Source organism: Rhea pennata, chromosome 7 (assembly GCF_028389875.1).
Source record: "Rhea pennata isolate bPtePen1 chromosome 7, bPtePen1.pri, whole genome shotgun sequence".
In the NCBI taxonomy this organism is placed as follows: domain Eukaryota; kingdom Metazoa; phylum Chordata; class Aves; order Rheiformes; family Rheidae; genus Rhea; species Rhea pennata.
Window position 1 is genome coordinate 20,858,927 of NC_084669.1, and position 14,688 is coordinate 20,873,614.

The window sequence follows — 14,688 nt, forward strand, 5'->3', positions numbered from 1 at the left end:
AAACAGAATGTCAAGACTAGATCAGTTTACCTTGCTTACTTGAAAAACTGAGGGATGATGACCGTACAAAGAGGGTTCTAACCCAAGAACAAAAGCGTATCATGCATAAAGCACACCAAGGTCTAAGCCTAAATTAGTATATTTTCTTCCAAATTCAAATGCCTTAAAATTCATATAGATGCTTTTGGACTTAAAGCAACTTACAATGTTTAACTTTATTCGAACACATTTTGCCTAAATTAGCTCAAAGAGTATGAACGGATCAAGAAACAAATATCATAAGTTTAGAGCACTCTGCACCTTCTCCAAGCTTTTTCTGTCTAATAGTTATTTTAATGGTCAAGTTTAGACTAGCAACAACATTTTACAGAATATTTTTTTACTTATGGCTTTTTTATTTGGCAAAAATCCAAGCAGAAAAATATGTAGATATAAAAGTATTTAAAAATAAAAAGAAATTGGAAAATAAATCCTTAGAATCAACAATGATTTTAGCAGGGGTTAAACATTTTGGTTTATGACTCTTCTCTTAAATTCTTTTCCTGTCAAACCAGAATTTTCTCATGAATATTCTCAATTGGATGAAAAGCTAGTTTTCATTCCACAAAATCCATGAAATAATCTTGAGCAGTTTGTACAGTTTTTATTTATTTGTACAGTGTGTTAGGTACATGAATGACAGGTATGAGGTGAACACTGTAGCAATGAAGACACTATTTAAAGGCAGGATGTAACCTGCTAATATACAAGCAGAAGTGAAACTGAAAAATGGTGAAGCAAGTTTACTAAGCACTGAATTACAGCTTTTCTCTCCAAACAGATGTTGGGTAATGTCCAGATGAATAGGTGCAGACAGTTGAGATCTTACTCTACCACACTTCACACAAGCCAGATCTCAGCCAGCTCTATTCAAAAGCTATGTAATCATATGAACATGGCATTGAGCCTTAGCTAATATTTCTTGCCTTTCAGCACATGGCTTCTGAATTGGATTTTTTCTCATATCGGGCAGGATCAACAAGGGGAAAGCAGATGCACAACTGTCTTCATTCAAAGACCAAAGCACCTCCACGGAAGAACTATTCCTGTGCAGCTTCCTAATGGGAATGCTGTGATACATTATCATGAAATGTCATTTGAAGACAAAAAAAAAAAAAAAATCAAGATAAAATACATTTCAGTACATATTCCAGTTCTGCTAAAGAACATTTCACCCTGCTGAAATGCCTCATCCTCATTAGCTTCTCAAATGCATATTGTCAAAATCAACAACAACCTGCATATATTTAGCTTTTTGAAATGACACTCCTGATGTGAATATGACTCACTGAGAAATGCTGAATAGTTCTGCTTTTATTCCATGATGTGAATTACTATTTTAAAATATAGGTATACCGCCAGTTTGGAAATTTTTGATCTTAAAAATACATTAATTTATTGGAAACAAAACTTACCGCGTCGACCATCTCAACAGAAATTTATCTATAAGGTTTCTTAGATCCTGGACTGAATTTCCGGCCAAACTCACACTTGCCCCTGTGGGTGTCTGGATGGGTAAGTGACCCTGTCTCAAATCCTTCCTCGGCCTGATCTGAATCACTAACTTAAAGCCAGGTTTCATGACAGAGAAGCCAAGGCATGTAGCCTGGCATGGCTAAAAGGATTCCTAGCATGGTAGCTCATAACAATTCCTTACGAATCTATGAGTTGAGAGTGAAGGCAACACAGCATTCATTCAAGTTAACTGGAAAACTCATACCATCTTAAATGAGAATAGATAAGACCCCCAGTAAGAACTTACCTCACAGATAGGAATAATATATCAACAGATAACTTATCAGGTGATTTTTCTTTGGGATCTAGGCTTGTAAGGAAAAGTGTTCAGAAAAAAACATGCAAGAACAACAGAGCAAAAATGCCTACTAGCCATTCAGAGTAAGTATGAAAATACTGAATTCTGAAGGTCAAATTTTCTTTTTTTCAATTACTTTTTTTTTTTTAAGTAAAGTTTTAGTGGGGAAATGCCACACAGAAATAGTATGATACTAGAAGAAATGTATGATACATACTGAAAACTATCCTAACAAAACATAGGAATTACAGATATAGAATCAGCACGAAAATTCAAATTGATTACCAGAAAATGTTAGTGTCACTCAAACCTAGACTGGAGCACTGTGTCTGACTTGCAGCTGATTTCAGGAATTTCATTTGCAGTTCAGCTTTCTACTACATGGATTTCAGGGAGTTTTATATCCACTCTTTCCATCTTCCTGCACCACTAAGAGGTAAGGAAGCGTTATTATCCCTATTTTACACATGGCAGACTTAGACACAAAGAAGATGCATGAGTCATCCAAGATCACACAGCAATGCAGAGATGGAGCCTAGTCCAAGAGCCTCAACCCTGAGCATCCTATTCTAACCACTTGACCGAATTCCTTGTTGTTACATGAACTGAAAGGATGAAGCCAATTAGTCACCTGTTTCATTGTTTGGCATTTTCAAGACATCTGATGTGTGTTAAGTGGAGCAATGAGCTTCACATATTCAGGACCTCCGGCTACTCAAAAAAACGCAGAAGTTATCTTTCACTGTGTAAAATATAAATTTACAGATTCCAGACTTCTGTTTGTATTAAACAAACGTTTTGACTGGGAACACTGATTCCGTTCCACCTCTGTTGTTTCTGATTTCCTATTGCTGCTTCCTTTCTTTCCACTTCTTTTCCTCTCCAACACTGGCACCAACACACTGACCACACACACACAGGTCATGGTTGCTAGTAGCCAACTGGCAGGTGGTGGATATTTTTCTTACAACATATGTATGTGTGGATGACTGCTCTCACTGTGTGACTGAGTTGGTTGCTGGCAGTGCTTCTGGCTAGGGTATACTCTCTCTGGCATTATTTTAGATCCAGATACTTGGTGGGTCGACTCCACTGTTTTGTTCTCCCAGACATTATTTTTCAATATATCCTTTTTTTTTTTTTTTTCAGCCTGAAACAGCCATGGCTGTGTGGGTGTCTTTGATGCAGTCTGCATAGCTCTGGGCCTTTCTGTTACTTTCTATGGTTGTGCAGGGAATTGTGGTGCATGGGTATCTATGTGTATATTCATGCAATGCATGTTCACAGTTGTGCACCTCCTACTTCCTGTATATGAATTTGTGTCTTTATGAGTCCATGTGCATGCATAGTCCTATGCCCCTCTGTTTCTTTAAGCATGCCTGTGCCTATATGCGAGTACTTCCACTCATGTGTCTGTTTGTACAGTCTGCATACACCTGAATACATGCGTTTCTCAGTGTGAGGCGATGTGCATCCTTCTGCGTACTTTATGCCTTTACTTTAGGCAAAAAATGCTACTTTAAAAGTATAACTGAAGTTACGAAGTTAAACAGCAGATATTCAAAAATACTGTAATTCAGTTTGCCCGCTCATCCTTAATTCTGAATCTGTGTGTGCATCTCTGCTGAGATAATCTAAACCCTCATCTTGAACCTAGCTTGTCTACATATTCCTAATTATTGCAGTGCTCAAAACAGGCCTGCTCTAGGAAGGCTGCTTAGTAAACGAGGCTGCCTCATTTACTGCCAAAGCTGGTAGTTTTGCAATGAATGAGGCAGATGATTACAAAAGGAAGGGTCTCTGGATCTTTGGTCCAGTTTGTCTCATCCCTCTGCACTTGCCATTCCAGCCTCTTTACATCCTCGACTCAGTCTCCTTGCCTAGTTCTTCATTCTTTCTTGATCTCAATCTCATTTTCCAGGCATTCAGTTTTCCCTACCTCTTCATCTCTTTTCTTTCCAAACTAGCCTCAGTCTCTCAGCACCAAAATTTCTGATCTAACTTCTCTCAGTTCTGCCTTCTTTGCTAACATGTGCAACATTCTTGCAAGGGACAATGTTTGACAATCTTAGTCATAGGCAATTGCCCAGAACATAAAAATAGATTTCTATTACCCTCATTATAAGCAGTTCAAGACTCCTGTAATGCCTAAAGGATTCACTTCTCTGTTTTTAAGTGAGTTCATAAAGTTCTATAGATGCCCAGAAGTAATAATGACTCAACAGAACATGTGAAAAGCAATGGCATATTCAAATAGTGGTAAATGCTTCTGAAGTGAAACAGGACACACAACAGCAAGGAATAGTCCTGAAGTATTTTGTTACAAAATCAAGTATTATCTTCTAGAGCTTAAACTTTGCATGTGTTAGCATCTCTAATTCTTGCTGGCAACATATTCCTACAGAATGATAAAAATAATATATAGAGATACATGCTGCTAGTAAAATGGCGACATCAGTCAGCAAGGGATACATTTGGATATACACTGTGTATTAGCTGACGGGAGGAAGACGGAAGAAAAAAGGAATCGTCACTTCCGTAACCACAGCCAGAATGGTCACAAAAACATCCTGGAGACATTATCACAGGTCCATCTCACAGATGCAGTGAAAAGACAGGAAAACACGACAGGTAGGAGCAAAATAGCCCAACAGTCTTACCTACAAAAGCAAAGTCAACTGTCAGAGTGAGATGAGGTAAATACAACCCATGACAGAGAGGCGGGCAATGACCTCCAAGTGCTGATCTTTGCAGTCAGAGACTGTAAACATATAGCCCAACACAGTATTTGTTGGAAATAAATGAAAATACTTCTAGAAGGTCTTAAAGGTATTGGACATGGGCTGTAGCATTTCTCTACAGAATACACTCACATACTTCATGCTTTAGTCTGATACCCTAGTACTATTTGAATAACAAGAATCTTTTCCAAAATCAGTGTCAGTTTTGGATATGTCAGACCTAGAGTTAGGTGCTCTCTGTACATACCTGTAGTCACACAACAACAGCAAGCTGTTTCCAGAAGTCTTCCACTCACCAGTCTCCTGGAAGGAATGAGGACATACGCAACGCATTACAACTGGCAAGACGATCACTGGCAGCCAGCACAGTTACACTGGCAAGAGACCTTCAGTAATAAGTACGTGGTTCACAGGGGAAAGTGTAACTTGCTAAGCTGCACCAATGCAATTTACAAAAACATTCAGGCTACTCTAGTAGGCTTTTTTTTTCAAATGGGAAATTACTGATGTCTACTCTGGAATATCTTTTAGAAACTTTTTCTAATTCTATACTACTACTAAGCCATACATGGCTTCCTACTACCAAATAGCCATTTTTCATTATCCGAGAAAGTATACTGAAAGAGAATTGTTCAGAATGGAATATAATTTCATTTTCATTGCTAATAACAACAGATTTCATCTTCTATTCTAGATTTGTTACTGCAATTCCTGCTACACTAATTACATTTCAGTTGCTCAAAAATACTAATTTCTGGAATCAGAAAAAACACGATGTGAAACATATAGCTGCTCCGATCAGAAACAATGTCCATTCAAAATTAGAAATTGGATGTGTATAAATTAACTATTTGCCGCTAAGTTTTTGGGTTTTATGAGTACTCTTTCTAATAGCTCAATTTCTAGTAAGAGTAGCAAAAGATAAACATGTGAAAATATGTTGACTATGTCTTAATTAGATCTCAATTCTGTTATCTAATAACTATTTTTGTAATTTCCACCATTATCAGTTGGCCGTAATAGTGATGGATGTTTGCATTAGAAAGATCACTTAGCTTATTTCTAAAGTAATTTCTGATCCTAGTACTAAATTTTTTTGTGCAAATTGTCATTACCTGTGTTAGTGTTAGGTCTTTTTTTTTTTAAACAGAAACCTTTCTATTCAGTTTGGTTCAGCAGGAAAAAACTGGATTAGCTACAACTTAAAATGTAGGAAAATTTTAACGTATGTCCACATAACTTCCTGTCATCATTTTACTTCAACCAGTTGGCCAAAAATGAATATAAAAGTAGCAAAAAAAATTATAGATCCATTTTTTTCTTGCTTGCTTGAAATTTTAATGGAATTTATTTCAAAAATTTAAACTTCTGAAATTTCTAGCCAATCTAGACTTGATGGCTAGAGCTAGAATTTTCAATTTACACAACAGAAATAACCACATAAGTTTCCCTTACTCAAATCTTCCCAGTACATCACCTGCTGTTTTATAGGTATAATGGCAAGGGCTGAGCATTTAGTCTCCTTTGATCACTTGCTGGCCTCTCTGATGCTATAAGGTTATTTATTTATTATTATTATTATTAATTTGTACTGAAGTAGGATCTTGTGGGACCCTACTATATCATCTGCAGTGCCTGTCCCAAAGAGTTCACAGTTGAACTGTAAGATAACTACACTTCTGATCCCTTACATACATGTGATCCCTTACATATCTGTCTCTTACCAACAGACATACTTCTGTCCCCCCTGAGCTAATTGTTAGCTTACTCAGGGCTCTAGAATTGTCTTAGTTACAAAGTCTGCCACAGCCTGCTCATGAGTTGTGATCTACAAAGGAGTTGCAAAGCTTCCTTTCTTCCATTCTTAATGACATTCAGAATAAATTTCATTTTAATTTATAAAACTTTTACAAAATTTTAAAAGGCTGACACAAAACACTGCAATTATTCCAGGATAAAATTTTAAAATTTGTTTTAATTAATAAAATCTAGAAATTGAAAACCCAGCTCTGCATTGTTCTATATTTGAATAACTCCATAAAAAATACAAAATATCAGGTACATAATTAAGTAATCTGCTGAACTGAAACCCTGTGATCTAAACTTAACTGAAATCAACAGAGGGATTTTCCGTAGGCTTCAGTGAGTTCTGGATCAGACCCCAAATTATTAAGTTGCATCTTTTTGCAAACAAAGTGCAACTAGAAGATAGAACATATATATTACATATTAAAGGCTAAAAAGATAGAGAACTATTAAAAAAACTATAAAACTTCTTGTTGCACAATCTACAATATTTTATACAGAATATACTTAAAAGAATGGCAAAAAGTTAAAATGACACACTGGAGAAAAAAATACTTTGTCCCAAGGGCAAGTACTGTAGTGATCAACTACATCTTAAATTGCAGGAACAAAATTAACTAACTTGATGGAAAGCACCACACCACAATAAAAGATATCATATACAGATGAACAGGAATCAAGAATGCTATTTATTTGAAACAGCAAGTATAATATACTGTACCTCTATACCTCCTGATGGAATATTTCTAAATGGGCTACCCATACTTTGCAGCATGACTGCACTTTGATTTATGGAACCAAAGTAAATGATATGCTTCGCCAATAAAAATTCCTTGCAAAGGCAGCTTTTTCCATTTCATTTTGAAGTGAATATGAAAAGAAACACAGAGACGTTTTTAACAAACACTGCTATGTGAAATGTATGATCTAGGTATGAAAATATGCTTGTATATGTGCATGTATGTGGTATTTTCTATTTTGAAACAGTTTTTGATATAGGAAAGCTAACAAATCACTTCACATTTATCCAGATAGGACAAACAGAACTTCCTGACTGAAGGATGGAAACAGTTAGTGTAGATAATTTGCTGGATTATTTTACAAGTGAATGAAATCTCATCAGTAATTTTGTGTACACTTAATATTACATAGGTGGATACTTAATATTACATAGGAGACACAATCAGTAAGAATTGTACACTGTGCGAGCTACTCAGCAAATGATAGTAGACTGCAGGCAGTTGACAGATGTAACACACATCAATGTGCATTGTATGTCATGAAAAGACTATAATATATGATTCATTGATGGTATTTGCATTTTTAGCATATGAAGTTCAGCATGTTTTACTTCTATTTCTCTTTCAAAACTGTCAGTTAGGCAGGAAAAATAGAAATTGAATGATTACCAGCATATTAGGTAGCTGGGATACGCCATCTGGGATATTCACATGATTCAATTTTAGGCACCTTATTTAGCTACCTGTGTACAGAGACTGTGGTGGAATGCATCTCCCTTAATGCAAGATGTGGAAAAGCCAGCTGCCCAGTCTCAGCTTTTTGACTAGGCTCCCTTCACAGTTGGTGGAGAGAGACCCGTAATTCACTCACTTCCTACGACACATATCGAAGACAGCTGGAATAAGCAGCTTTCTGGAGATGTCTCTCTCTTTCCATTGATTACAGAGAGGCCCTGGACAATAAGACTACACTAGGTATTTAACCTTCAAAAAGCTAACACTGAGGTGTAACCTGCTCCTCATCCTTTAATTGTTGGGCACAAGAGCCTCCAAAGAAGAAGAATTAGGAATTAGGAATTGAGAAAGATCACTTCAGGCTTTAAAGAAATCAGTGTGGCTGATTCTTCACATTGACTATGAAAGGAAAAATAACTTCTCGCCTACCATCCAGTAACTGGCATGAATGCCCTGCCATTCTGTATTTCATGAGGCTAAATAAAATTAGATAGCAGATAGATCTAAGATACTGATAAAATGGAATGACTGCAATTACAGGGATGATTTTATCAATAATTCATTGTATCATTTGTAGCTTGTACTCATGCCTCAATATATGGAAATACTCTCATCTCCAAAACATAAGATCCTTACTGTTAGGGTTCCTAGGATGTCCAAAGGTTGGCTGCCTGTAAGATGCTGTTGCAAGGAAATCATAGCTTTATACAGCATCTTAAGAAGCATCTCTTAAAGATTCACACTGATGTTATTATGCTGATGTATTCCAAAACATTTCATGCTGTATAGATGATCGCCCAGACTGCCCAGAGAACTGTAGCTTTAATCTGCAGAAGTCACCATCAGCCACATCCAGATTTTGCAGAAATTACTAAAAGCCTTCCTTGACATGAACAGTGTAACAATAAGAAGAATGAGCAATCACTCACATGAGCCCTTTTTTGTTAGGTATATGAAGTAAATTCTGCCAGTTTACCAAACTGACTGGAATAAAGGTAGATTTTGTTGCATGGACACTTCTACATTGGTTGCAGGAGTGAAACAAAAAGATGAAACTCTTTCTTGCTAAAAATAAGCAGAAGTTTTAAAAACCCAACTTGACCAGAATTTTTACCTGAATCAGAAAAAAACAAATGTTCTTCAGAGGATTCTGGTGAAAAAGATGTAAAGGATGATTTAAGGAACTGGACTGCAATGGAACTTTGAATCTCTTTTCTCTGTGACAATTCAGATATTTTGGATAAGACTCCAAAACCTTTTGTTAAAGAGTCTGAGGCAGATAGCTCATTAAAAACACTGCTGCTAGCAGATGCCCCTTCCAAGCTATTCACTCACTACTTAAACTGCCATAGTTTTGAAAGGACTGTAACATCCATACCGTAATATTTCTTTTGCTTTACCCGTGACATTGCAGTATACATAGATTCTCATCCCATTATAGTTGGATGTAATCACCATATTCATTCCAAGCAGCTCCTCCCCCTACATTTCTCTAATTTCATACACCTCATCCCTTTTCTTATTGAATATCATTGCATCTTCTGCCTCACTTTGTAGCTCTTCTTATCTCAGGTCCTTTTCCTGGAACATGCCTGCACTCCTAAATCAACTTTTGGTGATATAAGAAAGGGTAATTTCACACTTTTCCCATTCTAACCACTTCAACTCCCACAGCTCTCAACTGCAAAGATAAAGACACATATCCAAGTTAGAGCTATTCACTTTCCACATTTCTTGGTAAAACTACAGTTCACATTGACAGTGCCTAAAATACTTAGCCAGTGAAAGGGGAAAGAGAGAAGACAACTGTTCAAGAGCACTGAATGAATCAAAGGAACAGATGCTATGATGTTTTTATAAGATTTTTCTCTACCTTGCTGTGATCTCTATTCAGTTTTATCACTCGACCTATATGCAGAATTAAGCTGATTATACCTCCCACTAGGGATGACAAATTATTACAGTTACTCTGGTGTGAAAGCTCAGAATCAATCTTTATTTCCTGTCAAACAAACCAGACAACTCCCTGCCATCAAGCAACGACACCTTTCTTTGAGGAATCACTATCTAGGAAGCTGTCCACAATCAGTCCCATTCCTCCCTTCCAAAGCTGGCAGCTTTTAAAATCTGCCTGCTGGGACCCCAGTCACCTGTGCTTACTTGTCTTCCCAAGCTGCCATTCTTGAACCTCAAAAGGGCCATACGCCCTGTCACTAGGAGGATTTTCTTCCCTTTTCATCATTGTAATGATGAATCACTCTTCACTGCAGAAAAGGAGAGAATATTTAACATTGATCTGAAATATGTTTTCAGTGACATTTATTGTAGCTCCCTTGTGCTGTAAAAGATCCCATGACATATGGTCATGAAGCAGAATCCTTCAGCTTATCAATTCCTTTTGGGACAGTTTGCTAAAATCTTTATTTCTTTGGGGAGGATAAGGAGAAAGAATGACTGACTTTTTTTTTGGCAATGATAAGTAACCCCATGATGAACTTAGGTTCTCTGAGTACAGAGTACAAGTAGCATTAAATGTAAGTGTTAGCAGGAAGATGAATACAGTAAAGAACCATCTTTCGGGATCAGGTACCACTGACCAGCCCTGGAATGCCTTGTGCTAACCTTCTAAATTTATCACTCATCAGCATGTTTATTCCAGGTCTGGTATCACGATGCTGCAACTCTGCAATAGCTTTCAAGATCTTATAAAACATACGAGCTAACTAAATAAAGGCAGTAAATAATAACAAAATACTTTACATTTCTAAAGCACTTTGATCCTAGAGCTCACAAAGAATCCAACTATAATCATATTTAGGCAAGAAACAATGTAGATTAGCACCTAATAAGACTTTCCAAAATTCCATATATAGTACCACAGCTCTTCTGAAAATGCAATTAGGTACATACACATCTGCATCACAAGACACCTAAGCACCTTTGTTAGAAACAACACAAATACATAGGTGCTCCACTACATTTAAGTTGTCTAATAAGTTTCAGTTTAGTAGAAATTTAAAACCTTTTAATTTGCAAAGTCCTTGCTGAAATATCAAAACAAAAACTTATGTAAGCTTTGAGTACTGTCTTCATCCATTTCATGAAGAACTGCCTGTTGAAATAAAAGGATTTTAAAATCTCCTAATGGTAATCTTTCGCTGAATGATCATACTTTCCAACTTTTCTCTGTAAAAGTAGAAAGAGACGCTAGGAAATGTCCCCACAAAGCACTCTATCTTACATCCACAAGCACTGATGACTCAGTGCTATCGCTGGCCTGGCGTAAGAAACTGCTCTCCATATTCTGCATCATCTTTGCTATTTTCTTTCACGTGCTTGTCCTTCTGTCTAGCTCCAATATAAGAGTCCCTACCAGTTTTGAAACCTCAGTGCCCTATCATGTTCTCTGCAACACGGACATCCTTGGGAGTAACGCCTACTCTCATTTTTATAGTATTTTGAGATGTGCAGGTTTCATGGGCTGTAGCTACAGTGAATTCTGAACTGCTGCTACACTAAACTTCCCTTGCACTGCAGCCTGGTTCCACCTCCATGTTCATGTAACTGAAGGTGCCACCACCACTGTTTAATGCACAATTCTCCACTCAAATTTAGGGTGTTGACAACCAAATCATAGTTTCTTTCTTTACTGTGTTCTTTCCTTTACTATTTCTTTATTGAAACTCTTCATCCTTCTCTTCAGACTAATGCTACTTTTTTTCTATCACAGTGTCTTTCAAAATATATTTTCTAACAATCTCTATTCTACCATCAGTTTCCGTATAAGCTATCATCTTGTTTCCTGAAGGAGTTAACCAGTGGGTGTGAATTCCAGAACTGCCACTGTGTTGAGAGCTTTGAAACTAAACAAAACACACCCCAAATCAAGATTATGTTTACACAGAAAGGGACCAAAATGATAAAAATGGATAGGGAAGATGAAACACACTGTATTAAGCTGGCCTTTGTCATTTAGTATTTCCTAGGAACTCACACTGTACATGCACAGAGTTGCTACTGAGTGCGGAAATGAGCCGTGGCAAGTTTTTAATGTGCTTTGTTATGCTTTAATAGTCAAACCCATTAAACTATAAAAATGTAACGATGCTCATAAAAACCTGACACTCCTCACTAAAGACAGGGCCGCTGGAAGCTGCCTCTGCTCCAGCATGGCCCTGCTGGGCCACTTTACTAGCTCTCTGACTCCCGGCTCTGGGACACAGCGGCACCGCGGCTGCTTTCAGCTCCTATGGAAGGAGCCTGACCCACCAAAAACACAAAGAAGTAAAGGCTTAGAGCTTTGTTTAACTGCAGACTTTTACTGCCTGCTGCAGCTCTTTCCAATTTCGGAACACATTGCTTCACCACCTCACAGCTGCCTCACTGAGCAGAACCATTGAGCTTAGGCCTGGTGCAGCCAACACTGTACTCTGTAGTCTCTGCCCATCTCACTAGGACTTCTTTTTTAGATTGAGCCTATTTCTGCAGTGACGCTTTGGGAGATACTAGGATGCTCACAATAAAGGTCTAGTGTGTCTGCTCTAACCTACACAACGTGTTACACATCATCATCTTAGTATCAAAATGCCATCCAGTGGTTTACTGAGCACCAGAGTTCAGATATGTTTTATGTTTGCTTTTGCATTATTTTCTGAAGGGAGGATGTACCAGCAAAAGAATGTTTTCTCTGAATAGAGAAGTTTATTCTTTGTTTGGGATTTACATATAGAAAACTAACATGACAATATAAGTTGTCTCTTTATTAATGTCGAAAGAAGAGCACCATCTTAAAAATGCACCTTATATTTACAGCAAAAGCTGGTGAGGACTTCAGTAGCTCTCAGTTACTCAGAGAATTCTCTCTACAGCTGCAGATAGCTTTGAAGAAACGTTTCTTTCCTGAAGTTCTCAGAATGTAATCTGCTGCCAAAGAACTGTAGTTGAATGTTTATTATATTGATTTTGAATTAAACACTGCAAGTCAAATGGATACTGATTGGAAGGAAAGTGTCCATAATACTATCACTAACAACCAACAGTTGCTAATTGACTTAGTAATTCACTTATCATTACTTAATTATCTAATATTTAAAGCAAATTACTCAATTTACATAGCAATTGCTAATTAACTTACTAGTTCTGAGATCCCTTCTTTTCATGCAAACCACAGGAAACTTATTCCTCTCTTCAGAACCTTTCTAAAGCAGCTCCTATCCAAGAAAGAAGTCCCTCTGAATTGCTGGCTGCTCATGATGACAGATCACAGAGGCAGAGGAAAAAGCCAGGTGAAGAACTGAAGTAAGACTTAATATTTAACTTGATCTGCACAGCTTCTGAAATCTCTCTTAAACTACAAACCCAATAATTTTGCAACAGATCTCACTAAGAATCTGGAGTTTACACAGGGCACAATTGTACTACACTACAGTTAGTGCCACATTTGTTACTGTTATCATCTTCTTATATTAATAAATACTGAAATAGGAATTAATTTTACAAATTCACAATTTCTTTATGCACAGCTTTACCAAGTTCACAACCCAAATTGGTACGTATCATTCCATTCCTTTATAAATACAAGGCTGGATTAGCTTCATTTTTTCCATCTGCAAAATGAGACACAGGAGGATGTATAGGCCTGGGAAGAACACCAGGAGGTGATCTACTCCCTTCTCCTGTCCCATGGCAGGTATTGTTTTTACACCTATATGCCTTAGAAATGAGCAGATGCTACATGTATTTGTAAATCAACATAATAGTTCACTGCATTTTAGTCACAAGTTGACTGTCCACCTGTCTAAATGTTCCCTTCCCACCCATTCCCAGCAGTAGTGCAGTACAGGTGGGCCACAGCATCCAAGACAGCTTGCAGGAGCTTACCAGTACTGATGCAGAAAGTGGCTATAGACTTTTGATGTGGAAATCACTAGCATGTGAAAACATGAACCTACAATGCGATTATGTGTGAATAAAGGGATTGTCGTGCCAGATTAGATCAGTAGTCCATTTAATCCAATACTAACCAACCTATCAATTAATGATACCAGATTTTTTAGTATCTCTTTGTTCCTTTTGCTCCACTGGCTTGTTGATATGCTGAAAAAGCTGTAATGGAAGAACAAATTTGCAGAGTAGAAATTTATTAAAGTCATATGCAATTATATTTCTAAGTATTCAAAAAAATCTAGTTTTAGCTTCATGGTTCTGCCTTTCTGATATTTCTCTACAAGCTTTTTAATTTATTTGATATAAAACAATTCCAAGTGAGCCTTATGGAATCTCTCCTTTCCATGGGAAAAATCCTTCTCCACAGGGTATACTGGAAAGTGCTGGGAAAGTGTTCATATTGCATCATCCTTATAGATCAAGGGTATACTTGAATTTATAAAATACATATGACAAGAACAGGCTTGAATACACTTAGAGGTACATCTATGATTAAAATGGGGGGAATTAACTTTACGTTTACAACTGTAAAAATATGAGATAAGATGCCAGATGACAGGAATTAGTCTGATACTTCATTTAGAATCATGTTTCTATTTTATCCAATCAAATACTTCAATTTATTCTCTGTTGTAATTGGCATCTTACTAATAGCTTGAGAGTTATATAATGTTAATGAAAAGTTAGTGTGAGATTGAAGAATAAAGCATTTTATTTCAAAGCTTAATTTTTCAATTTACAGGGAATGAGAACTTTGCTAGAGTTTCAACTGATGATTTGTGGTTGCTACTCTGACATGATCCCTTTCTAAGCAAGTCGAGATCAATCATAATAAGAATTCAACAACTGACAGGGCCAAATTCATCTT